Below are 27006 nucleotides of genomic sequence, written 5' to 3'. Positions count from 1 at the left end.
ATAACTTTTTTGATTTTAAATAAATACTCTTAGCCTCACCAGGTTCTAGAGAGGCAGCCATAAAAAATTTGAGCCTCCTAGGTTGAACGGTATGGTCACCTATAAATACACCAACTCAATTTTACATACGAGTATATTGTATATATACAGATTCATTACTTTATACTTTGATACTCTCTTTTCAAGAATAATGATAACAGATTGATAAAATAGAATAACCACTCTTCAGGTTTCATTTAAAAAAAGTATTTTTCTGTTTGTGAAGTAACACCATTTCATAATAAAAACAAATAAAAGTAAAACTCTGATAGCAGCAAAAGCAAAGAAAATGTCGTATGAACGAAACAGTTTATGCAAGATCATCACGTCTAAAAAATCAGAAATATTCTGCTTAAAAAGATACCTAGAGTCTGAGAAAACAAAGTTTCATTATTCAATGCATTAATCTTTCTTCTACTGTTGAGTTATTACCTTGTATTATTCAAATAACTCCGAGCATTGCCGGGTGTTCCAGCTAATATATTTTATAATGAGTCAAGATTATTTTTTTATTACTTCTTGCTTCCTTCTATTACATTCGTTTCCCCCTCCCTTTTATTCATAGAACGTCAATAAACTGAACATTAAAATGGTACATTTATTTTATTTTAAAGAGTGTCATTGAATGGGGGAAAAAAAAATACGCATTACGTTTCCAATTAAAGTATTTTATTTTCTATTATGCAAAAAGATATTTTTATTTACACGTCTTATACACACTTTATAATGATTTAAATTCATATTTTGGCCCCAAATAATGATTATAGGAGTCTATCAGTCTCCAATTATAATTATCATTACAAATATTTATTGTTACTCTAAAAAAAATGCTGTACATTTTTACTCAATATTTTTGGTATTCAAATGAAATCTATGAGAGTGTTATTTGTACATATACATAAATAGACTATAAACTTAATGAAGCATTGGAAATATACATTTTCCTCTTTTTATGATATTTTTAGTGCAAAATATTATATTTTATTACTCATGTATCCATGTAATTTAGTCTTAAAGATATCTTTGAAGTATAATGACAACTTATGTATATATTTTTATTACAAACAGCTATTTGAAATATGATAGACTAGCATGAGTACTCAGCGTTTTTTGGAGATGTTAGGTGTTGACAAAAAGACTGACTAACTGTTCATTAATAGTAAAAATATGTTTCTTCCAAAAAGTGGGATAAATACGTCAATCAAACCAACTCTCATTTAACTTCTTTTTTATATAAATTATATTTCTTGAATAAATTACTATGAAGTTTGCTATAAATTCTTAAATACAAATAAATAAATAAGAAAAAACCTTAAGAACACGACTATGTATCATAAATAAGTTTACAAGGATCAATGAATCAATCCTCAAAATGTGGGTTGCTCATAATTATTTCTGACACCTTCCACATGATTCAATCCAGCTCTTCCTTGAATTATAAGGGATTAACATTTCCTTTTCGACCAAACTTTTCCATGACTTTCAGATCATTGAACATCCTCATAAAAATCTTTGGATGGATTAGCAGGATCCTACATATTAGTTAAAAAACACCTTACATTGGCTTTAGATCCAAAATCTCATGATACGGGCTTACATGGCCTTCTTATTTTACTTCTCGTTAAGGAGCTAAAGGGACGAGGGTGGGGGAGGGGGTCCTCAGAGCATCTATATTGATTGAAATTTCCCTGCATGATTAAGTTGTATAAGCATCATCATGATCTCATATTCAACATGAATTCAACCTATCGGTCTCTGTTTTGTTGAGGCATCCCAAAAAGAATTAAAGAAATAAGTTGAGTGACATTCATAACCTTTTTAAGGACAGCTGCAATCGTAATCCCTGTATTCTTGTCGTACTGAAAATGGAACGTAAGTATACTACTTTTTTATTTATGAAAAATATGACGTATCAAGAGAGACGAGTGAATCGAAAACTGACAATAAATAAACTGGGTATTTTGTATTGGCAAGTTCACGTCGTGATGAACTCCTCTTTTTCTTTTTTAATGTACTGGGCTGAGCTTTAGCTACACACGCTCGTTGCTACATTGTTATTTAGCAGATCAAGTAGTCACGAAGCTCTACCATTGTAATAGGTAGCTAACAAATGAGGCTTCCACGGAAGCATTTGACGTAAAATACTAATGTTCCGACAAGCCTCGAATGAAGAGTATATTATTTTATAATAGTGGTAGTATAAAGCATTGTTTAGAGTAAATTGCATTCAAATATTGTGATAAGCATAAATGATATTCATAAATCATAATCATGGTGTTACCTAACTAATATAAGGATGTACATTATTTTTGTCGTCAGGTGTCGAAATTATAATTTCTTTTCTCCTTATCAGTGTTCGGACGATTGATTGCTTAAATTAGAAAGAGTTTTTGTTGAGTATTGAACAGTTACACTAGTCAACCAAATTTCAACTTTTTTTAACCCTTACATTAAGATGGTGCTTTTCTGATTACATTTACCCAATCATTTTTTAATGACAATGGTAAACATTTCAGTTTTATGTGAAGTGTTAAGATATCAAGATTTATTGATGGTATATAAGATGTTGGTCAATGTAGGGTACAAAATGAAATATTTTGGGTTTAAATGTAATTGGTATATTTCTCTATGTAATAGCAATCAGGAACACAATGTCTTAATTCAAGAAAAATATATGTTGACTTATTTTATTATATAGTATTCAATAGTTGGGAGGAATTGAAACGCAGAAATTTTTTTAACTAAGTAGGCTTTGGATAAAATAACACTTAAGACATATATTTTTAGCTTTTTTTTAAGATTCCACGCATTTTTTCAAGCATTCAAAATGCAATGGCAAAATTTGTCTCCTTTATAGAGATGAGATTGTTTTAGTGAACGGTTAACGATCAATTTGAATTTTAACTACTTTCCTATACTTTCATTCAAGGGTTACTCAAAAGAGCAGACAAAATTATTGCAATTAGAAGATTAATAATGCAGAGTAAGCCGATTCAATGATAAAAGTAAATTGAAGCAAAAATATTTTCAAAAAACTAAATTGTCCTTAAAATAAAACTTTGTTGATTTCAGGCTATTTCCACAGTTTCATAGGTTTAGTTGGTAAGTACAGATGTAATTTTTGTTATGTATAACTAAGTTTAGAAATTAAAAAATTGTACAACCTCCTCAAGGAGTAAGTAAGTTTTAAATCTTAATAGAAATTATATTATCTGTTAGAAAAAAAATAAATAATTCAAATAATATCTTTTGTAGGGAATACAATTAAAAAATGACTGCATTGTTACAAAAATAATGCGTAAAAAAATGCGTAACTCCTCAGTAACAGAAGAAATGTTACTAAAATTATTTGTACAATAATCTGCAATACAATAAAAATATTTTTATATACCGAATGGGTATAAACATTAATAAAAAATAAAAATGACCATTGTCGATGTGATTTCCTACACTCTCCTTTGCACGAGGAACCCCGGTCAAACCTTTGCGAGTAATTGTAAATTATACGAGTACAATGAAGAATATGCAAACAAACCCAAAGTAATTTTTATCTAAAAATTATAAATAATTGATTAAGAGGATAAAGTATATATTTATATTTGACAAACATCGGGTAATCAATTAGTGTCGGAGTGCTGAAAACCCTGGGAAAGTTAAAAGTCAACTATAGTAATTTATCAAGATCCATTTATTTATGAGAAAGCTATGTCAATAAAATTCACATTTTTTGCAGGATTTTAATATAAATCTAGACCATAAATTATGCTCAAGATTTTGTGATATAGTTACAACTTTAGTAATAAATTAAATACTAAGAAAGTCATCAAAAAGTTCAATAAAACAACTATATATACTTTGAATACTCAAAATCATGTTAGAATATACATTCTACATCAAATTTTCTTTGTTTTATAGTTATTGGTTACAACTTATTAGTGGCTTTCACCACTTTATTCACATGGGAATCTAAGGTAAAAAAAATGGAAGGAGTCAAAAAGTAAATTTTGAGGTCTTACTTGATTTTGAGATTTAAAAGGGAGTATAAGTAAAATACCCATACAAAAAACATAATTAGCAGATTGTCAAATAGCTATGGTAGTGAAAGTTATCCGTAACCTGCATTATAATAAGTATGTAGAATATAAACAGAAAACCTGATTTGGATCGTTGACAGTGATTATGATTTTGTGAATCATGACTTTTAAAATAAAAGGCATAGTGCTTAAAGCATCAAGAACAAATTAATATGATATTATTACAAAATTCACAAATCTAGAAAGGACAACTCAATGAATTTAAGCATAGCACAAATTGATTTTATGTTCTCCTTCACAGGCAATAGCAGCCTCGACATGCCGGCGAACAGATAGGGAGCTCTTGAGGAAAAATTTGTCATTTTTATTTTTTTGGGATAGTTTTTGTCAAAAACCTTTGCCTTTTACTCAAAATAATAAAATATGACAACAAAGTTTTCGTAAATGTGGAGTGTACTCCCTTCTTCCTTATACAAGAACCTAACTAATTCAAATAAATAATTAGTTTTTTTCTTGCATTTTATCAGTTGAGGGACAGTACTAATAATTAAATTAATCGTTTAATGTGCAAAATGCAATACGTTTTTGCTAATACATTAATCCACTTTTACTTTGTTTCAAATCCAAACGTAATTACTTCCAAGAATGTTTAGACGTTAACATTAAAGATAATATTTTTGCAATATAAAACTTTACTTACTACGTATGATAGAATAAGAATCAGTGAAAAAGACCAATACTTTTTCCATTATAATTTATACCCCATAACGCGGTTTCAAACACCGTGTATTTTGCATAACATGATATTTGAAATTATTCTGATTTTCCTTATAGTCCGGTATATAAGGCCTGAGATCGCATTTTCTTACACAATGATAACACATTCTAGAAAACTATATATTGAGGCGAAAAAGAATTCGTTTAGATGATGAATGAGTTCCTTTATATTATGTCTATATATTCATATAAAAAAATAGTTAGTTTTTAGGGTGGGGGGAGAGTGTCTTGTTCTGTAAGTATTTAATTTGATAACAAAACTTAAAACTTTTGGTTAACTTATTATACAAACATACCATTATAAAGGCTGCTGAATAAATTTTGGTTAGGTTCCTATTATTAAAATTTTACAGTATTGAAATGACCGGATTCAAAATCAAGTAAATACCTGATTAATTTTAAAATTGACAATCATTTTACAAGTATCTTGTCCTGCATACATTATTTTGAATAGTTTATGATGAATAAAATGTTTTCAATGTCCTAACAATGCTTAAAAAAATGAAAAAAATTGTAAAAATTGACTTTGAAAAAAACCTTGTAAAAAAAAGTTGACTTTTGAAAAAGTAACCTTTTTTTTTTAGCCTTTTACACCTCTTTTTCATATTCATCATTCAAGTCGATAATTAAAAAGAAACCATAAAAAAATTCTTTAAGCCCGGATAATTAATTCAAAAAGACCCACCAGTGAGAAAGTTTATAATAAATTAAGAATTTACATAGAAGTACTGCCAAATTTGCCAACTACCAACTGATTTTGAAAAAAAGGTTATGCAAAAAATATATTCAAAAAATATTTATATATCTGGAGTGGATAAAAAGAGAAGTAATGGAGGGTTAGCTGTATCTATCAAAGGTTTTAATATAATAAACATAAAATTGCTACTTTATATTTACAATATATGACCAGTCAATACAAAAACAAGCTACAACGATCTATCTCCAAAATTAGTTTGGATTTAATTTGTATTCTTCAACAAATTGTTGTCAATTTATCACAACAAATTATTTTTATTTACCCCTCTAAGGGGCTGCAAGTTGTATTTAAAGTAGGCAAAATTGACCGTTACAATGACAATAAAAAATTTAAGATTTCTTTCGAAAGATCATATCGTGGCCAATATAAGTCACTTAATATAAAAAAAGGTTTTAAACTATATATAAAACTCTTGGGTAGCTAAACCCATACGATAAATACGAATAATAAGCCTATAATTGGCTTATATATGTGCATATACCGGGTGGTCCATTCAAATCTGAACACGTACTAGTTCAATAATTAATGAAGGTTGTGCGCTTGAAATTAATTCATATTTCGATATATTGAAACAAAATCAATTAGTTACAATACAAATCAAGTCTGAGCTTTCTAGCTTATGTAACAGTCTACTAAATAACACTTGTACGTGATCTACAAATTTCCATTTGTGTACTTCAAGCTATAGTGCGTCTCCGGGACCATCGATAGGGGGTAAGCAAGTCCGAAACATTTGAGGGGAATAAGGCTCTGTCAAAAAGGGCATACTGGATATGTAGAAGTTAAAGAAAAAACCCAGGCTAATCCCTGCAAGTCCTTGAGAGCCCATGCAGGAGATCTCGGGGTTTCACACCAGACTGTGTAGAGAACTATCTAAAAAGTGGGTGGAAAGAGCCTTATAACGATGGAGAGGCCACTTTTGACACCAGTAATAAAAGAAACCCATCTCCGCCGTTGCAAAACTCTTTTGAGTTTTTTTTTTTTTACAATTTTGCCCCCCCCCTAAGCCCCTGATGTCAAACCTCTCGATTTGACCTTTTGGGTCCATGTCATAGGGAAGGCCTACAGTATCTGTCATCCAAACACCGTTGCTCTCGAGACCTCTGCATCCGGAGGGGGTGTCAGGCCTTCTTCCGCTACCTGGAAGCCGTCATTGCCGCTAATGGGCCTATATTAATGATTAAAAAAGCTCAGACACACATCGATTTATGGTAATTATTTTATTAAAACTATATCCTCAATTAATAAATTATGTCTTGTTGAAGTTCAATTTGTTCAAATTTAAATTTTGCATTTGATACTTCATTTTTGTTTGAGATTGTTTTGTGTTAATACACCATTATAAATACTCTTTGTAAAGGGGATTTTTTTTTTTTTTGCTTATTCTCTGATTATCTGATTTCCCTACTCCTCCCTATTTATTTTTATCTCATAAACCAAAGGTAATAGAATGGCCTTATATAATAGTTTCAAATTCCTCTTATCACAAATAAATGTACTTACATTTTTATTTTGTCCTTAAAATGATTGAAAAGTTCTTTTACAAACCATAAAACATCCAAATATTTATAAATTTCAGTATTATTAAACTCCCAAACATTAAAACAATTTCAAGATGATAAACTCAAATGAATATCCTGGTATTTAAATAAATTATTGTATATAATTTATTCTAGAAAAGTACTTTCAATGCAGATGTGAATATTTGTTTGGATAAAAAGAACTCTAGAATACAAATCAGACAACCACAAACTTTCAAGTCATTCTCCTTAACATACAATATATGTACATTATGTTAATGAATTGTAAATATATTGTCTTATACAGATAGACTTATACGTACTTGGTTTTACCTCTAATGTGCTCTATGATTATGATTATTTTTTTTCATGAAAGAATTGATATTTGTGTTACATGCTTTAAAATATTTTTTGATAATTAGCAATATTCCCTTTTCAAAATTTCAAAATTCCGGGTACCATTCAGAACAGGGGCTCTTCATGCCTTGCTAGCCTGTAATAAAATAAAATGACCCATTTTGTTTTATTATAATCTTACGTCACAGTCTTTTCTGCTTGGTGTTTCCTGTTTTGAAAACAATATGTCCCCTATTCTTTGTGATTGACATCCCGAAATAAATTTCCGTCTCCGGGATAAAATACTCTACTATTTCTTTATTTATGCATAAGGTCATCTCCATAAGGCTGCTCACGTAACACACAGAAATGCGTTGCTGAGTCCTCCCATCCTCAACCAGCCAGGATATTGGGCATATTTTATATGGCAGGGAGTGTAAAATAGTTGTAGTATATGACCCCACAACGTTAGATTAGTGATTTTGCCAGTCCTGAGATTTTTTTTTCTTCCCACATTTATTTAATCATCTTTGTATACATTTAAAAAAAGGTCTAATACAACATGCATAAACTTATGTTATAGATACAAGATAAGATTTCAAAATTTAAAGTTTGAAGCAGAGTGCAAGAGAAACAACAAAATACAATGTAATATAAAATGTACAACCACAATGACGAAATATTATAGAGCTTTAACCAAAAATTAAAAGAAACACACGTTAAAGAGAGAGGGGAATCATGAATTAGTCAAACAAAGGATAAATGAATAATACTTATAGTTATATATGTTTTAAAATTCTAAATTCTGTATCCATAAAATCATCCAGAACTTTATAATAAACACTGGCTTGTTTCTATACCTCCCAAGACTTGATCCCATCTAAAAGCAGACTCCATCCTTACAAGTATTATATGCAACATTTACCAGAACAGCTCAGTATCTAAAAATGGAAGAGCCCTATACAGAAATAAGCTCCACGAGTCAGTCATACGTAATGTAAATCGCATGTATTTTTTAGCTTGGCCATTTTTTTTTGGATTGGTAATTTAATGAATAAATTTTTGTCCCCTTAACTGTTGTCATTGTTATTTAACAGCTAACTACTGAACTTCCTTTCCTACTACATTCCATTATATTCAAAACAGAACATTAGTGTATACTCCTAAAAGAAGGAAAGTAACCTTGATTATTTGTTACGGAGCTATAGTGGTAAGCCTTTGGATTCAGAGTAGAATTAAGGATCGATATCGTAGTAATTCTTGTCAATCTCTTTTTCATTTCTTTCTCGCCCTTCTATCTTGTCACAGATGATTGTAGCTTACCTAATCAAATGTCATGACAGCTAAGATGCTCTCATCCAAAACATTCTTCAAATTGTCTTGGTTATCTTGTTGATTTTAACTTTTTTTAACATGCCCAAAATACACAGGATTTTCATCACAAGACGTACCCTTACAATAAGAGTCATTCTGGTTAAGATTGATAAAAGTCCTGATATTTTTTTTGTTTTTTTACTGGATATAGGCTTCAAAAAAGCAAACCAGTTGCTTTTATTTCTGTCTTTGAAATGTTTTTTTAGCATTTTGAATTTAAATTAATCACCAAAATGGATTACCATTTTTTTTTTTTTCATGAGATTTATTATGACGTCATTTCTGATCCATAAACACCATAAATCATTAATATCCGTCTCCCATCCATCACTAGTCATCACTCATCTCCAGTGGCAATCGCCATTGCTCAGGCCTCCCTCTACAGCCCTACACAAAAACTGCTAATTAGTTTAGAAACATAAACCGTATTACGTCACTAAATATCCTTCTTCATAGAGGAATGAAAAGTTCAAGGATCAATTTTACAGGGAATGAAATGACGGATCACACTATTCTCTTCGCGTGCCGACATTTGAGAACCACTGTTCTATATGATTAAAGAAAAGTTTTTATGATTGTCAACGACAAATAAATCTATGGAATGTCTGGGTACTTCACCTAGTAATTTATAATATTATCGTTTACGAAGTTATATTATTTCGTCACAAGATGGCACCAGTATCTGTCGTTTTGTCTATAAAAAATAAAAGTAAATGATACTCATGTTCCATTGCAAAGGAGCTCTTATAAACAGAGGCCAATTACCCAATTATAACAATATATGGGTTAATTTAGTATATATAGTCAATATTTGATATCATCACTTACTTGATGTTAGTAAAAAAAGAAGGTTTTTTGATAATGGCAAAGAAAAGTAAAAGAGTTGCACTTCTAAGTATAGCCTTAATTAATTTATAGAGTCTTTATGTTGAGATATTTATTTAATGGGCTACTAATTGTACATTAAGTTTCTGTATCATAAATTCATTTGTATTCACTTAATGAGCAATAAGTAAATAGAGAATAGTTGGGACTATTGGCACTTTTTTGGTAAATTAATCAGCTGATTGAAGTGATATAGAGGTCAAACGGTTTTTTTTTTTTTTGCAGTTTTATATAATATGCAACTTTTAGCATTCATTTTATAACATAATTAATGATACTTTTGGTCTAATATCATTTTGAAATGTTGATAGTTTTTTAGGCACCTGTCCCTGTGAAAGGGGAAGGTTGGTGCAGGAGTGACTCTTGATAAATATTTAGAAGAAAATAATAGCATTTAGTGATATAATTGGAACAAACTTAAACTTAACCAAATATTTATAATTCAAATAAACATAATTTACAATCATTTTTCCCGTATCTTAACTGAATAAAATTGGCTCAAAATATGTTCAATCACAAATTGGGAAATTAAAAAAGGAAATTATAGATCTATAATTAAATCCACTTCTAAGCTAATATCTTAGCGTTTTTGAAAGTCTTCTGACAGGGTGGCCCATTGAAATCTGAGACCTTACTAATTCAATAATTAATGAAAGTTGAATGATTGAAATTAATTCATATTTCGATATATAACAAAGCATAAGCAATTAGTTACAATACAAAATAAACCTACCCTCTCCAGCTTACGTCCAAGTTAAACAAATGCCACTTGAACGTGATCAACGAATTTCCATTTGCGCACTCCAAGCAGATAAGCCTCCCCAAAAACATCATCTACGCAGTCAGCAAGTCTGAAACTTTAGAAAGGAAGAAAGGTTCTATCAAAAAAGTAAAACTGGGTTTGGAGGAGTTAATTGAAAAAGCCCAGACCAATCTACTCAACTCTATGGGTGCATGCTGATTTGAAGGCCTACAGAGTCCGTCATCCACACAAAAAGACTCCTAAATCCACTGCCAGCCATCATTGGTACGCCAGAACAGAGAACTACATCTGCAGGTGGTGACAGGCCTTTTACTGCTGCTTGGAAGTCATCACTGCCGCTAAGGGCGGCTAAATCAATGATTTCGAGAGCTCAGACATACATCTATTCATAATATTTTTTTTTTTTTGAAATTATATTTTGTTGAAGTTTAAAATTCAAAGTGTTCAGATTTTAATGTTCCACTCGGTAAATAATTTGATTGATGGATACAGATAAACCATCATTTGATAGCTACTGCACTATACAATTGAAATATTCTGAAATTATGTAGTAAATACATCCCTTTTTGCCTTTAAATATCTCATACATCATATCCTCGAATTTTGATTAAAAATGTCTCAGAACAAGATAAAACCAATATTTCATCGTCAGAAAAGGATAACAGTGGACATTCTATGGGATTGGGCAATATAAGAGGCTTAATTGGCTTAAGTAAATTTAATTATTAAGTAAATAAAATATATACAATGGTTATTGGAAATGTAACATTATTAAAAATTAGCAAATTTTCTGAATTTAAACTAATGCCCGTATTGTACATACTCTCACAAATAATTATTGTGAGAATGCACATGCTACTTATAAACAATGGTATAACTCAAGAAAAGCCTTCCTCGAGAACTTTTTTTTCAATAATGGGATATTGTCTGATAAAATCAAAAACGTAAAGGTCTTTAAAACAATTTTTGATCAAATCCATCAAGAATTGGAGCTCAGAACTAATAGTTGTATTAATAAAAGGTATAATATTCAACTTTTGAGTTTCTCCATTAAAGGGGATTTGATATCAACAATTTTAGATTTTTGACAAGATCAGTTAAAGAAGGAGGCCTAAAGTTCACAAAATTGTCGTAATCTCGCGCTTCTTTGCAAGGCCCATAATATATTTTTTTTTCTGAACAAACCCTCCCCCAAAAATAATAAATATATATATATTTAATCCTGTGGACACAGGGGAAATAAGAGTCACGACTGCAAACAGTTAGGCAGCTCTTGACAATGAAGGCTCTGCTCATTGCCCATCACGCCGATATGAGGCAGCTCGGAGCGAATACAAATTTGCTTTGTATTTGCGACCGATATGCTTCTTCAAAACGCTCCAAACTGCAAAATCTATGGGGTTGAGATAAAGGGTGGAAGAGGGCCATGTGGAGGCAAGCCGAAAGTAGCTCATATTGTTGCTGAAGAAGTTTTAGTTTCAGCTGTCGTTTAATTGTGTAATGAAACCTTTTAACTAAAAGCAAGGGCTGCTAAATCATGCAACTTCAAGCTTAAGGTACCGACACTATAAAAATAATGGGTTATTATGAGTTAATTTTGTCAATTCATATAACCCCTATAAGCAAAATTAATCTCAAAATTCGGAGAACTTGTATGTTTATAATGATCATGACAGAGCCATTTTAAAGTCTGATAATTAACTTTCTTGCATGTATCTTCTACTAGTAGGAACACAAATCCTTTTTATTAAAATACTAAACATTATTTATGTATCTACATTTGTTAAGAATAACGAATGAATGCTTCCTTCAATTAATAAGATATTTCTAAAGAATTTTGCAAAAAAAAGGAAATTGAAATGATTAATTTACTCATTCATATTATTTTATTTATAGCAGAATATAGACAGAATTCTTTCCTTGTTCTTTTATTTTCATTTATAGTAGACCACATATATATAAAAACACATATCAACGTATTTTATAGCTGTTTTCTACATCATTTCTTATTTATTTATACTTAGTTTGTTCTATGGCTTTTCTTTCCTATGATATAAAAAGATCCCCCCTTAGTCAAGGCATTGATATTCTTTTGCCTATTTTTGTAGACTTTCATTTGTGCAAGTGAAGCAAGAAAGGTTTTTATTTGTATTACTATAAATACACATAAAACAACCCATCTCTTTATGTATGAGTGCTATTGTATACTTCACTATGAACAAGTATTTGTCTCTTTATAGTTTTGAATGAAAAATAGTTATTTTGTAATACGAATATCCCTAATATATATCATACACAACGTGTGAACGTTGTTAAACCACGAACTTAGGGCGCTTGCAACAGCTGTGCATGCGTAGGTGGGACTTTGTTTGTTGTTTAAGATGCTAGCAAGATGTGTTTGGCGTTAGTTGAAAAAATAGCATCCATCAAAGTAGTTTTTATTTCACCATCGCTGCGATCCGGCCTGTACTAGATAATGTTGAGATTGCAAACTATTAAAACCTGGATATGTCCTTCGTCTGGATGGTTAGGAAGGAACTGAAAGAGCCTATTTTGAACAAAACTCTCCTTCATGTCACACTGGAAAGAAAACGTGAACCTGGTTATTATATTTTTTTGACCTTATTGGACGCAGTCAATGTTCAGCAGACCTCAACCCCATGAATTTATTGGTGTAGGGAGTATTCGAGCGAATTCCGGAATCTATAAAATGAGGCTGTCTTCAAGACTTCCTCCTGTTTCCATGGTTGAGCTGAGGCCATTATAAAGGCCAAACAAGATTATATTGGAAAATAATATATCTTTTTTATTAAGTTATAATTTGATATTGGTTTTATTAAAATCGGGTTATTTTTTATGGAGAAAAAACCATTTAAAAAACGTGTAGGTTGTTAAATAGAGGTCGTATTCTTTAGATATTTTTGATCTAAGAAATAACAATTCGGTCAAATAAACTCTTTAGGTGTCTTGTATGTATCATTGAGTCTGTATAGAGAGTGTACTGTAGAGTTTATGTAGTAATATTAATGAAATCTTACAGGCGTTTTGCATGTAAAATCAAGGGTGTTGCTATGGCTCAGGTGGGTAGCACTTGAGAGACTAAATGCCTCCTTGGCTCACCCGTCATACAGTGATATATTTTTTTTTTTCAAGCTCTTATAATTATGTTTTAACTCTTAAGGAGAGAACGTCGAAGTATTGAGTAACTATGTGCTCATGAAAAACAGATGATTTTATGCGTTGCTGTTTTTATAAATAACTTATCAGTCAGTTTGTTAAAAAAAAGAAAGCAAAATATATCGCGGTCACCCTAATAATTTGAAGAATATTTTGGAAAAGAGTAGCCTAGGTGCTATGAATTTTCGTTACATTAGCTACAAGGAGCTATAAGATAAAATAAATAAAACACAAATTCCACTAAGTATCTAGCAATGATGTATGCAGGAAGGACTCCAAGGTCGACCTTCATTTTTACTCCTTGTCGAACAAGAACTTACAGTTATAACTCGCCAACAAATCTTCAGTCTTACTGTTGTGTACAGATACATCAGTTGTGAAGAGAATGGTGGTTACTTTAATACTCTCTTATTATGGATCAATGCGTCCTTTATATACTTATAAATTTGCATAATATATGAGTCACAATCACTTTCACCGTGGCATGTATTGTGTGTGGGGGAAAATGGTTGTTTGTTATTTTTAGTCTGTCTTGAATATTTGTGTGAGTGGGGATGAACAATCAAGTGTGATGTTCACCTGTCTGAAATTTTTGACTTTATTGTCAACAGTTACTTTGTGTCTTTAAGCACTTTATGCTTATCAAAAGCTAATTATTATCTCCTCAATAATATAAAAATAATGACTACAGCTTTGTAAAAAAAAAACCCTGAAAAAAAACAACGTATATTGAGTTTTCAACTGCAGGGAGCCAGTCCTCTTTTATTAGAATATTCGCCCAATAAGGCAGGGTAATGTCGGGTACTTTTGCTAGTTAATGAGATGATTTACTCGTAGAACATCCCACAAAATATATATTTGATGAAAAATATAAAAAGTTTATAAAAAAAAATCTTTCGTAGAGTAGTGAAAAATGTATCATTTTGTTGTGAAATCATTTGTAGATTTTTAGTTTGTACACATTTGCACTTTAAAAAACGTATCACTGAATCCAATTCATTTACATAATTTAATTATTGTTCAATTGATCAATGCTCATTATTCTTACAATGAATAAAAAAATGTATAATAAGTTACTTTTGATAAATCTTTAGTTATTAGATGATACACCACATTCTACATTTGTCCTAAATTTACAATACAGAGAAGGGAAGATATTGAAATAGATCCCAATTCATAAATACCAATATAGCTACGTCTAAAAAACTTATATAATTTGTCACAATTATTTTGATGAAAGATTAATTATTTTCGTCGTTTTTTCAAGATATTGAATTAAAAATGTTTTTGAGGGATAAAAGTATTTTTTTGGAGGAAGAATATTTTGTAATAATGCAGTTATTTTCTCAAATTTGTGCCTTAGATCGTTTAAAAAAGGCATAATTTTTAAGTAATTGAGGTCAAATATATACATATATGGAGAAAAATTAATAAAACCACAAATCGCAGAGAGGATTCCAGGAAAAAGTCAATCGTTTGGTCGTTTGAGTGCGACGGAAAACTGTAAAGCACAGTATAATTTGATCAATTTGAAATTGTAATAAAATGTTGATGTACATAAATCTCCTTTCTTGTCAAAAGAGAACGAAACAGACTGCATTAAACGTAGTTACTATAATGACTTGAATCCTCAAAGTTGTATTTCTAGGACTGTGAATTCATACTTTCAATGGATAACGAGCCAAGTTATGAGAACCCTGACAATTTACTTATATGCTCTTTGAACGTATTTTTAGATGTATTTTTCTAATATTATACAGTGACATCCGCAATACGTCTGAAATAATAATCTTCCGTGATATTTATTGAAGAATATCAATATTACAACTCTATATACTCTACTCCATCCAATTGAAAGTAAGAATCCAGCTTCATTAACTTGTAAAACAGTTTTTAGTGTATATTCCTTTGTCAATAATCAATTCCATCAATATACATACTTATGTATTGAATTAATGTGAATGCATTTATAATGACGACAGAAACTGCTCTAAAAAAATATTCGACAAAGATGTAATTTTTTAATTTAATTTATGCGGAACGTATGGTTGGGGTTAACTCTATGGGAAAGTTTCAGGCCCTCGAAAATTACTAGTCCCTTATATTCCTTACTATGTTATACTAATAATCTTTTATCAATCCATGAATCTTGTCCAATATAAATAATCCATCATGTCTAATGATATTATAGTATATAATTAAGTGATTAGCGCTTCTTCAATTCGAATTGCTTTTGTGTTTATTTATTTTTGTTTTATCATATAAATTATTGGTGATAGGTATTTGATCAGCTTAAAAATAACTTTGTCATTTTTTCCTCTTTGTCACTTCCTTTTTTTTTTTTTACTAATTTGCTATGATTTAATATATTTTATAAAAATTAAATCACAATAATTTTGGATACATTTGAGATGCTGAAACAAAGGAGTCAGCTGATTCAAGTGTCATAACATAGTTTATTCTTCTTTATTATTTGATAGTAGCAGTAGTTTCCAACATTGCCCAAAGTGTCAAGGTGTCAAAGAATAGATAACTTTTTATGAGATCACTCACTCGTAGCTTCTCAATACTGAGATATTTTCTCCTTAAGAACGATAGAATACAAATAACAGCTTGATAAAAAAAAATATTAACAAGATGCAATGAGCTAAAGAGAATTTTAGCCCATACAGCACACCTTGGCCTAGGTTTAGCTACACACGCTCGTTGCTAAACCTAATCTACAATCACATGAACTATGAACTATGAAAAATACCTCATTTTGAATCTCTTACATTGGCAAAAATGATCTTTGTGCAAAGATTGTCTCAAGGGTCATTTTGACCCGGATATTATAAATGATATTTTATGTTACAAAAATTAAAAAAGTACTTATAATGCTTATGAAATATTGATAAATAGTCTATCCAGACTAAATATAATAATTTTATGTCAACAAAGATCCAGAATAAGAGCAGATTTAGAACTAAGAAGATATATACTGTAGTCATATGTAACCTCAATAACTTATTATTGATGTATTTTTTCATCACACAAAAAGATTTCTTCATTTCTTCGTCCAAATTTTACTTATTTTGAAATTATAAATAGACTGATGGGTTTGCATGTTTTTGTTGTAGCTATTGTTTTGAGTAACGTTTATGCTCACAAATATTTTTTGGGCATAAATACATGAATAATGAGTTGTTGAAGTTAAAAATTGAATTCAAAAGTAACTTGTAAAAATATCCTTGATAAGGAACAAGTCAAGTACAATGAATAATGATCTATTTGAAGAAAGTCATATCAAAAAATTTTGCTCAAGAAGAATAATTTATTTATTTATAAATTTATTTTCTCTTTTTGACAAAAACTTTAAATTGAAGATTTTTTTAGGAAGATATGTTCCTTGAACATCAGAAAGGTCATAAAATGAAAGCAATGTTTATACAATTTTTAATTAGATAATTTTCTAAAGACCCTTCATATCAGATGATTATTGTATTAAATATTGTGTCATCAAAGCAAATATATTTATTTGAAAGGAGTCACTTATTAATTATAATTAGTTTGTTTATCGTTAACAGCTTAATTAACTGCAAATAATAATAAAGTGAAAAAAATATGTATATAAAAAAAAGACCAAATACGCTTTTATTTGATTTGCTTACTAATGCAGGGTAGTCCTGAATAATAGTACCATAAAAAATACTCTATGACTGGAGTTTGCATTTATATTATTACTTTTTAACAGTTTTAGTATATTGTCCTACAATTGAAAAATCTATATAGTAATTCGATTGTCTGTGTGTGTGAGTCACTGACAAAAAAGTATGTATGATTTTAAGGCTAAATAGATGGTTTTGATAATAGTTTTTTGGCCTTCAAGGCCATGACTGCCTTAAAATAGTATTTTTATATGGACGAACTTTTTTTCTTGCAAATAATTTCATGCAAAACATAAAATAAAGACCGTAAAATTTTAAGAATGATTATTGCTGGATGTTGGATTATATCTTGGCATCATTTTTTTCAGTCGAGATGAAAAGATTCCGAGAAGAGAGAATAACGCATAGGATTTTTGACAAGCATATGAAAGATGAGCAAATGATAGCTCAACATGATTAGTTTCCAGTCTAAAAATCTTCTTTTAAAAAAAAAAATCAGAAGGACTCAGAATTAATTTAGATTTCTTAGTATCCCGGGCAATGCAGGGCAACCCTATTTTATCTCCTTATAAAAAAAGGTACTAAGATACATACCAACATGCAGTGGGAATAATTCATAAAATTTTACGTTCTTTATTTGATTTATTTATTAAGCAGAGGAATTTTTCAATAAATTTCATTTCTTCATGTCCGGGGCAACTTTGGGCAAACCATCTCCAGTGTCTCATTAAATGTAACTGTTCTTGTTCTTGACAAACCCTTCTTGTTGCCGACATTCAGTTCTTTGATTTTTTTTAACATTGCTGCATCTGGAACTCCCATCAGGGAGTCCTTACTGAGCCTGGAAACTGCAGTGACGTCTATTTGGACCATTTTTGTACTTTCTTTCAGAGTAAGCTGGTCCCACACTATAATATTTCTAAAGAAAAAGCACCTTCGCAATACTTGTGACTTTAGTAACGAAATATCTCAACATAATACTCTAAATTTAATGTTGTTAAGGCATTTCTTTACTTCCCTGTGCACATACTTTTTCAAGTAATAAAAATGAAGCTTTGATAAGGTGTGAGCATTGGGTATTATAAAATAGGCTAAAAAGCTCTTTATTCACATACGCCGGCTAAAAATCACATTTATTATAGTTGTTTAAGCCATAAGACACAAAAATGACCATTAATTCCTTCAACCTGTTAAAGTTGATTTTGATATTAAATAAATACAAAAGAACAAATTTAACTATGAAATAAAGCAATTGAAAAAATATTAACCTTCAAATATGATCTTTCATATTCCTTGTACATTTTGTAGAAACTGTTCTTTTGATAACTTAACAAATAGTTCGAACCCTATAACATTTATTATCAATTGCCATTAAATACAATTTTCACCTTTATTGTAATTTCACTTGAAAATATGGCTCTGAATCGAAATTTTACTGTAATAACTTGATTCTGAAAAAAAATTAAAGGTCAAACCTACAGTAGATGAAGGTTTTTTGTTCCTTTTTTGTGTTCTGTTCCTTAAATAAAAAAATAAATGCCACGGGGAAGGGCTTACTTGCTGTTGCTTAGTTAGAGATTTATAAAAAATGTCTTAGATAGTGAGAGTGACTATTTTCCGTTGGTAATCTGCACAGGGATTTTTATTTGATAAAACCATAGTTATTTATGTTTTTGAAGAGATAATATGTAAGGTTAGAGTAATAACTAGTGTCTGTGATCAGCTAAGACAAAGATTAGCAACGTAGGTTGGTTCGGGAGTTAAAGGTATAAATCCTGTTTGACTGGGAGTAGAATTGAGGATCGACATCGGACTAATTCAAGCCTCTATATACAGGGAGCGGGGATAAAATTGTCGCCAAAATATTTTTCTACAAAAACAACACAAAATATACATTTTTAATTTTTTTTATTGAAAATCAAAACTATGACGAGCATATAGGTATAGAGTAGCCATTCATTTGATATAATCACCGTTGGCATCAATAACAGCCTCAATACGGCCTCTGAACCGGCCGCATGCTCTTCTGACCATCTCATTGTCCATGTTGCCGAATACCTCCTTGATGGAGTCCATCAGGCTGGCCTTGGTGCTATGGGGATGTCTGTTGGGATGTCTCTCGACATAGCCCCAGACAAAATAGTCCAAAGGATTAAGGTCGGGAGAGTTAGGAGGCCACAAATCCTTGGTTACGACGTCATAACAGTTCTCGGTTAACCACTACATAGAGATTTTGGACACATGGCAGGGTGCTGAGTCCTGTTGCCACACCCAGTGCCTGTCTCTGGCCTTTATAGACCTGGTAGGGGCATCCCCAACCATCTTCCGCACCTTGTCGACAAAGTCGGTGTCCCTGACCTTCCTGTTGGCGCCCTCCTCCTTGGGTGCCCTCTTTATGGTGGCATCAACATCCCAGGTGTCCTCTAGCTTCTTACGGATACACTGAACAGTCCGTAAATTCACTCCTAATGTTGAAGCAATCGTTGAATTGGAGATTTCACCTCCATTATTAACCAATGCCATGACTACGGCGGACCTCGAAATCTCCTCGTTCCACTTATAGCTCTATATCTCCTCATATGATGACGACATGATGCTAACTGAACTACGTATCGTCAGCTGACAAGAATAGCTTTCCTATTTGGTAACCGGTTTTTTATTTGATAATGTTGTCTTCAAGTTATCAAGGTTTAAAGTAGGTGACAATCTGATCCCCGCTCCCTGTATGTCCTTTCATTTTACGGAATGGGATTTGTGTTTAATTCCTTTCTATTATAGCTTCTCGCAGCTGAACTAATAAAATTTCACGACAGCTTAGTCACTCTCTTCCCAAACACTTTTCAAATTGTCAGGGGGGGTCACATCTATTTTGTTGTTACATACCGACAGGACATATATTAAAAATCCCTTGTTATGAAAATCTTGTCTACAATGGGCATGTTAAAAAAAGAAACCGAAAATCAAAATGGTAACCCTGACAATTTGAAGAATGGAGGGAAAGAATAATGCTCATGATGTTTCCTTAGATCAGCTACAATCAGCTGTCACACAAGGGAGGAAGAAAATATACAAGGACATTTGCTAGTATGACTCCGATGTAAATCCTCAATCCAATAAAGGATTTACAATTAAAACTCCAGAACAAATCGATAGGATTTGGGAGGAGAACAGCTTAGCTGTGATGACGTTTCATTAAATTAGCTGCGAACAGCTATAGGATAAAGGAAATACACACAACCTCCCCTCCGTGTCAAGCAACATGTAGAAAGGAATGACACAGATGGCGATCATCAACTCCCCTCCAAGTCTAACAATCATTTATAATGCTTCAGCATTACTCCACATGATTGATGAGCAAACACATTCGTAGTTACACTTGATAGTTTATAAATAATACATATATGTTCTCTCCTCAAGAATGAAAGAATAATGAGAACAGTTTTAGAAAATAAAAATGGGCCCACATACTTATAGCAACCACAAGAAGACTCTTCAATTATAGTTTCACTTTCACCTATGGTTATTAGACTAATTTGAAAATGGTAAAAAAATCAACAACTTACAAGTGCGCGTGCGATATCATATTCATTCAAATGTACTTTTCATGGAATAGTAAAGCTTTTTATGTAATATGAATAAACCAATAGAAATTTATATGTATAATTTCATAAATGGTATAATAAAACCACATTTTAGGGGGAAGGGTACACTGTACATACATTTCAAAGAAATATTATGTCTGTATGGTATATATATAAAGGCAATCATGATTTTAAATTTTGATAATAATAAAATAACGTCAGCTTAAAAAAAATTCCTTTGGAAAAAAAATATATATGTAGAATTGTTCTATTATTGCAGTTTTTATCACCTTCCTTTCCCATTGTAATATCACCAAAAACCCTTAAATATAATGTTTAATAACCCTCTTTTAGAGTATGGTATGGAAAATAGATGGAAGGGAAGGAGCTTATTTCATTCTCTCCATTCATGTGTATGTAGATCAATGTATTTATATCTTCAAGTCTCCATCAAGAAAGGAGAATGTGAAATTTGATAACATCGAAAATATATCTTCAAATAAATGATGTTTACCAAAGGTAAGCTTCAATATGTAATAGAGAGGGTTGATTTTAATTTAAATTTTAATAGTGCGGAAATTTATTTGGCAAATGTCTTCAAACTCGATGAAAGATAGTTTTTGTGACTCAAGAATCTTATTTAAAGTTTCAACTCAATTAAAAACAAAAAGAGAGCTTGTAAAATGAAACAACAAAGGAGTGAAATTTTGAAGCTTCTCTTACGCCGCATGCCCCTCATGGCCATATAGAATAAGCTCGGGTCAGCTTCAGTGAGACATATCTTCATAACAAAAAATTTGGGAATTGTGGCCAGCATAGGCGTAGTCTACCCTTCCGTTTTCGTTGAAATTAAGAAGTGGCTCAATGCAGATGCTCATATCGAACTTCTGGAAAACCTACATTTGGGACAGATAAAAGTTTGAGGATAACTTTAAATTAATTCAAGACGGAGCTCCGTGTTATCTCGTTGCTAAGACCCAGGCCTTCCTGAGAAACAACCTTCCAGACCTCAACCTTTGGCCACCCTCCTCTCTATACACGAACTTCTTCGACTACTCTATCTAGGGTTGCAATTATAAGAGCTGAGGGATCACATCATGAATCAAAGTTGTGCTGAACGCTATTTTCAAATGATTTTATAAATAAATGTTCTCGCGAACCCTTTCGTTTAAATTTTACTCTTGAAAAGTTTGAGATAATAAAATGTGTACCATTAGATAAGATTACCCCTGTATATATTTACATCCGCACCAAAAATATAGGAAAAAGCAAGTGTATGCTTTTTGAATATATTTTTCCAAGGGTAATAAAAACATTGATGATCACTTCGTAAAGTGGCTGAGAATGAAAAGGGACATTTGTAGATGCATTAATACTTTTGGGTTTTGTTAACGTCTGCAGATAAATGGTTAATCAAATCAAATCAAAAAATACAACTCAAAACCAATTTATGAAATGATTATATAACAAATTTTTTGAATTTTTATTTTACAAGAATAAACACCCTCAACAGCCAAGACTTCCAAACTGCCAAATCCAGGGGTTCAGTTCAAGGCCACATAGAGATAGGCCAAAATTTATTTATATGGTCGTTAAAGAAGTTTTGGGTTTTCTTGACTGTATGGACATTTAATGGACTGTCTGATGTTGTAAGTAGTTTGGATGGAGATGCCAACGGTCTCTACAGCCTTCTCGTTATTGAAACCATCAAGGAGGAGATTGCACATGCGTTGTCTTTTTTGTTGATGATCCAACATTTTTACACTTAGAGACAAGTGATAAAATAAAAAGTTTTTATTTTTGTTGTAGATGTCCTTTTGGTTGCGTAATCAAACGTCTTAATAAAAAATAACGTTTCTAAAATGTAATTAAAGAATGTTGCAAGTTTTGAATCAACACTCTGTATATTAAAGTTAAAATGTTACAAGGGAATATCTTCAAAAGGTAAACTCCGTAAAATGTGGATCAGAGTTTGTAAAAGATGCTTTGAACTTTTGTGGTTTTAAAATTAATTTATTGTTGATTAGTGTGAATATAAAAATATGTAAAATTTTAAGTATTTCACAATATTTCAAAATTAAAAAGAAACACACAATATAAGTGATCCCAAATATTTCTTATATGCTCACATTCGAATAAAAATGCCTGTAAGTTTCACTTGATGCCTTAAAAAATCTGCCTATTCCCTCTTCATTAGTCTTACCATACACACTACCCAGAGAGTGTTAATACATATTTGATATTTCATCCAAAATTCGGAATGATCGAACAAAGGGTTCTCCAGGCCTTACATTATATCTTAAATCGAAACATCTGAACCAAATCCAATTTAAATTTGATTAAAAAAGTGTTTACTTTTTCCTATACTAACATTTTAACAATTATTTTGAGCAAAACAACTTATAATTATCTAAAATGGAAAACATTTAATTATTTATTTATTTGTGTTGAGATCCTAGATCTTTTCAAGAGTAATCTTTCAATATAGTGACAAGCAAATTGGCGGTTTGGAGAAGGATTCCCGACTCAATGAGCTTGGAAATTTCAATGAAATTCAGATATTTCAACATAATTTTACATAAGAGATTAAGAGGTTTGTTATATAATGTGTAAAACACTTAAACCCTAACTAGGTACGAATAACTATTTATATGTAATAGCAGAATAAAATATGCACTGCAGACCAAAATATCGATAAAAGAGAAGCACATTGTCTTTACTAGTCTAGAATAATTCCACTTGTTTTCCAATGACAAGTGACTCAGTAGTAATAACTAATAAAACAATCAGGCGTGAGCTTGAAGTGTCCAGTCGTATATCACAAAGTTCAACTTATAAATGAAATTGATATAAATGTTATAGAGATGAGTGATTTCTGCGTTATATACATCCGGGATACTAAACGACTCTTATTAATGTAATATTTTTCTTAAACGTTGGGAGAGGTTCAAAACTGAATTCAGTTAGGTTCCATTAAAATTTAAGGATGTGATTATACAAAGCTTTTTTTCTATGTTTTAACCCGACCCACTACAAATAAACGAAATTGGGAACATATTCGTCTTTGTGCACGCTGTGTACAAGTTGCGATGTCTGTATGAGTTGCACCTTTTTGTCTTAAAATACATAATTTAATTATTGCCTTGTTCATTCTAATTATCTATCATTTCATTTTGATCTATTAAATTACATGGTTATGATGTAATTTTGAGTCATAAAATAATTGTGGGTATTTGAAATTTATAATACGACACAAAATACTTATTTTTGGGTAATTTGTATTAAAATAGTCACTACTAATATATAGATAATTCATGGAATATTCAATTATTTCAGGGTCCTCATGTCAAGTACTGTAAATCCTTCGTTATAAATTATTCATATAATTTTTGGATGCAGCGCGTACCAATTCGCAACTTGTACACACCGTATACATTACAACACAAATTTTTGTATCGATCACACCTAGCTAGAATTGATGATTGATAAAGACAAAGAAAATTATGAATCATGGCTAAAAATACGTATAAATGATAATACTTGAATAGTTATTATACTACAATATTTCAGCTGTTGTTCTTACTATGAAATACAAATAAGGACCAGCCGTAGGACTGACAAATTATTTATACATGTGGTGATATTTACCATTATTCATCAATAAAGAGACAATTTAAAAAAGCCACTCTGTATATCTTCCATTTACCCTCATTTAAGGTCATATTTTATGATGACTATTTACTGCATCGATGCTTTCCTATGAAGTATAACTCATCATGTCATTGCTCATACCATACTCACTTTGTGCAATTTTGTTTATATGTGTTTATCTCACCACCCGCTATTCTAAATATCAAATATTTCCATGTTTTTTTTTAGCCATTCAAGCGTAGATAAGTCTACATATATAATATACATAATCTTTGTGCATGAATGTACGAATATGTAAACAAGTAAATATAGGCATATATATATACCTCTAAATATTATGTTTGTATTTGCATGAAACTTATGGTTGAGAGAACGAAGCAGACACAAAGGGAGGAATTCTTATTTCTTCGAAAAAGTTATCTTGTCTAAATCAATAAAGTTCAAAAATAAAGAGCGCATAATATACACATTGTGTATGCAACTTTTTTGGTTTTGGGTCTGCTAATTTATTGTTATTAGCTCCACATTTAAAAAAAAAAACTGAGCTAAAAAAATTATATATGTCTAGGTTGAAAGCTGCCTTACTAAATAGTTTTTTGATGCAACATTGTACAGAGACATAAATAAGAGTATGGATTAATCTATAAAAAAATATCATCAGACTAGATATTTTTAATATATATCAGTCCTATTATCTCTCTCTTCATTCAATGTAATTTACACATAGATAGGCCTATATGTAAATAATGCTAAATATGCCTAAATAAGGAAGTTTATTTTTTTTCATTCTTTTAGTTAGAGTGATAAACATAATTAGAATTCTTGACCATTTAGTTAGAACATGATTCGTATAGCGGGTGGTCACAAAGTCTTGGAGTTTTATTAAAAAGATCATTTAGGAGGTTTAGTAGACATTTTTTGTAAACTTTTTGTCATAATAGTTTTACAAGTGAAGTCAGCTGTCATTAAGGTCAGATTACATAATTTTAAGTTGAAAATGGTAACCAAAAAAATAAGTTTGCTGTTCTACCGAATGATCAATTATAATCTGAACACTTTGAATTTTAACTTGAACAATAAATAATTTATTAATTAGCAATAGAATTTTAGGAAAATTAATTCTATGAGTAGATGTGTATCTGAGCTCTCCTAATGATTCATGTAGCTGCCCGTATCAGTAAGACTGCGGCAGAAGGCCAGGCACCCATTTTGAATGTAATCCTTTGTCATGGCGTATACCTGCTGGCTGATAGTGGCTTTGAGGGCCAGGGTATTTATATGACTGACACTACAGACCTAAAAGCGGTTTGGCATCAGGGCTGTATTGGGTCTCAAGTGTCAAAAAATAGTTCAAAAGAGTCTTGCAACGGAATTCATTGCTGGTGTGAAAAGTACCCTCTCCAACCTCACAAGGGTCTTTCCACCCCCTTTTCTTATACCTCTCTGTAGAGTCTGGTGTGAAACTTTATACTTTAGGGGTTTGACCTGTTTTCTTTAACACCTTCAGGTAATTTTTACCTTTTTAACAGAGCCCTTCTTCCTTTCCAACGTCTTTGACTTGCTAATGGCGTAGATTGTCGTCATGGAGACGCCCAACTGCTTAGAGTGTGAGAATGAAAATTCGTCGATCACGTTCAAATCTCATTTTCTCTACTTGCTTATGGTTTAATTTATCGAAATATAAATTTATCCCAATCACTCAGCCTCCACTAATTATTGAATTAGTAAGTGGTTAGATTTCAATAGACCACCAGGTAGTCAGCATGGCTCATACCAATAACATGAGCATGTTCTGAGTAAGTAATAAGACGGTCAAGCGGGTCAAAAAGTGGGCTTCTCTCTATGGATCCCGTTTTCCTGAGATTTAAATAAGGTTTATATTCATCATTTTGCCCTTTTTATCAAATTATTGTTATTGGTTTTTTTCATAACTGAAGAAAATAACTTCTGGAGTTCGACTGGTTAGTCGACCACTTTGAAGTTTTATCAATGTTATGGGCAACTTTAAGTCGTTGCTTGAGTCCTTCTGGTTGCTGACTGAGACCATGTTCATAATGTTGGTGTGACCGTTCCGTACTAGAACGGTGGCTTCCTTTCTTTTGGCTTGATTGGAAAGGAAATATATTTAAAACAAATATGACCCTCAGTAGCTTATCCTTCCCTTGGAGACCAGGTAAATAAAACACGCCGTGGTGAATGTCGAAGGAGTAGATGACTTATTCCGAAGTAAAGAAGGTACTGTATATAAAGTTTAATATAAACTTCAATTCCCATTCCATTGCAAAAGAGATTAGTATTCAAATTTTAAAGGAACATCATGTAGACTATTTCAAGTTTTGATTAATATTTAGCCATACATTTTAATATACATACAAACATCAAAATCAATTCTCAAATTTGAAGATGTCACATCATGTATATTATTATTTTGGCAATGTGACAGAATCGCTAATGAATTGGATATA

General features: G+C 31.2%; 1 pseudogene; it reads right to left on the bottom strand.

The window, feature by feature from the left end:
- Nucleotides 1–1363: 1363 nt before the first annotated feature.
- LOC121113858 (uncharacterized) lies at nucleotides 1364–8360 on the bottom strand (annotated as a pseudogene).
- Nucleotides 8361–27006: the final 18646 nt, after the last annotated feature.

The sequence above is a fragment of the Lepeophtheirus salmonis genome, chromosome 2 (genome assembly GCF_016086655.4).
Source record: "Lepeophtheirus salmonis chromosome 2, UVic_Lsal_1.4, whole genome shotgun sequence".
Taxonomy (NCBI): domain Eukaryota; kingdom Metazoa; phylum Arthropoda; class Copepoda; order Siphonostomatoida; family Caligidae; genus Lepeophtheirus; species Lepeophtheirus salmonis.
The sequence above is the reverse complement of the archived record's forward strand: the minus strand, read 5'-3'. Positions and strand labels throughout refer to the sequence as shown.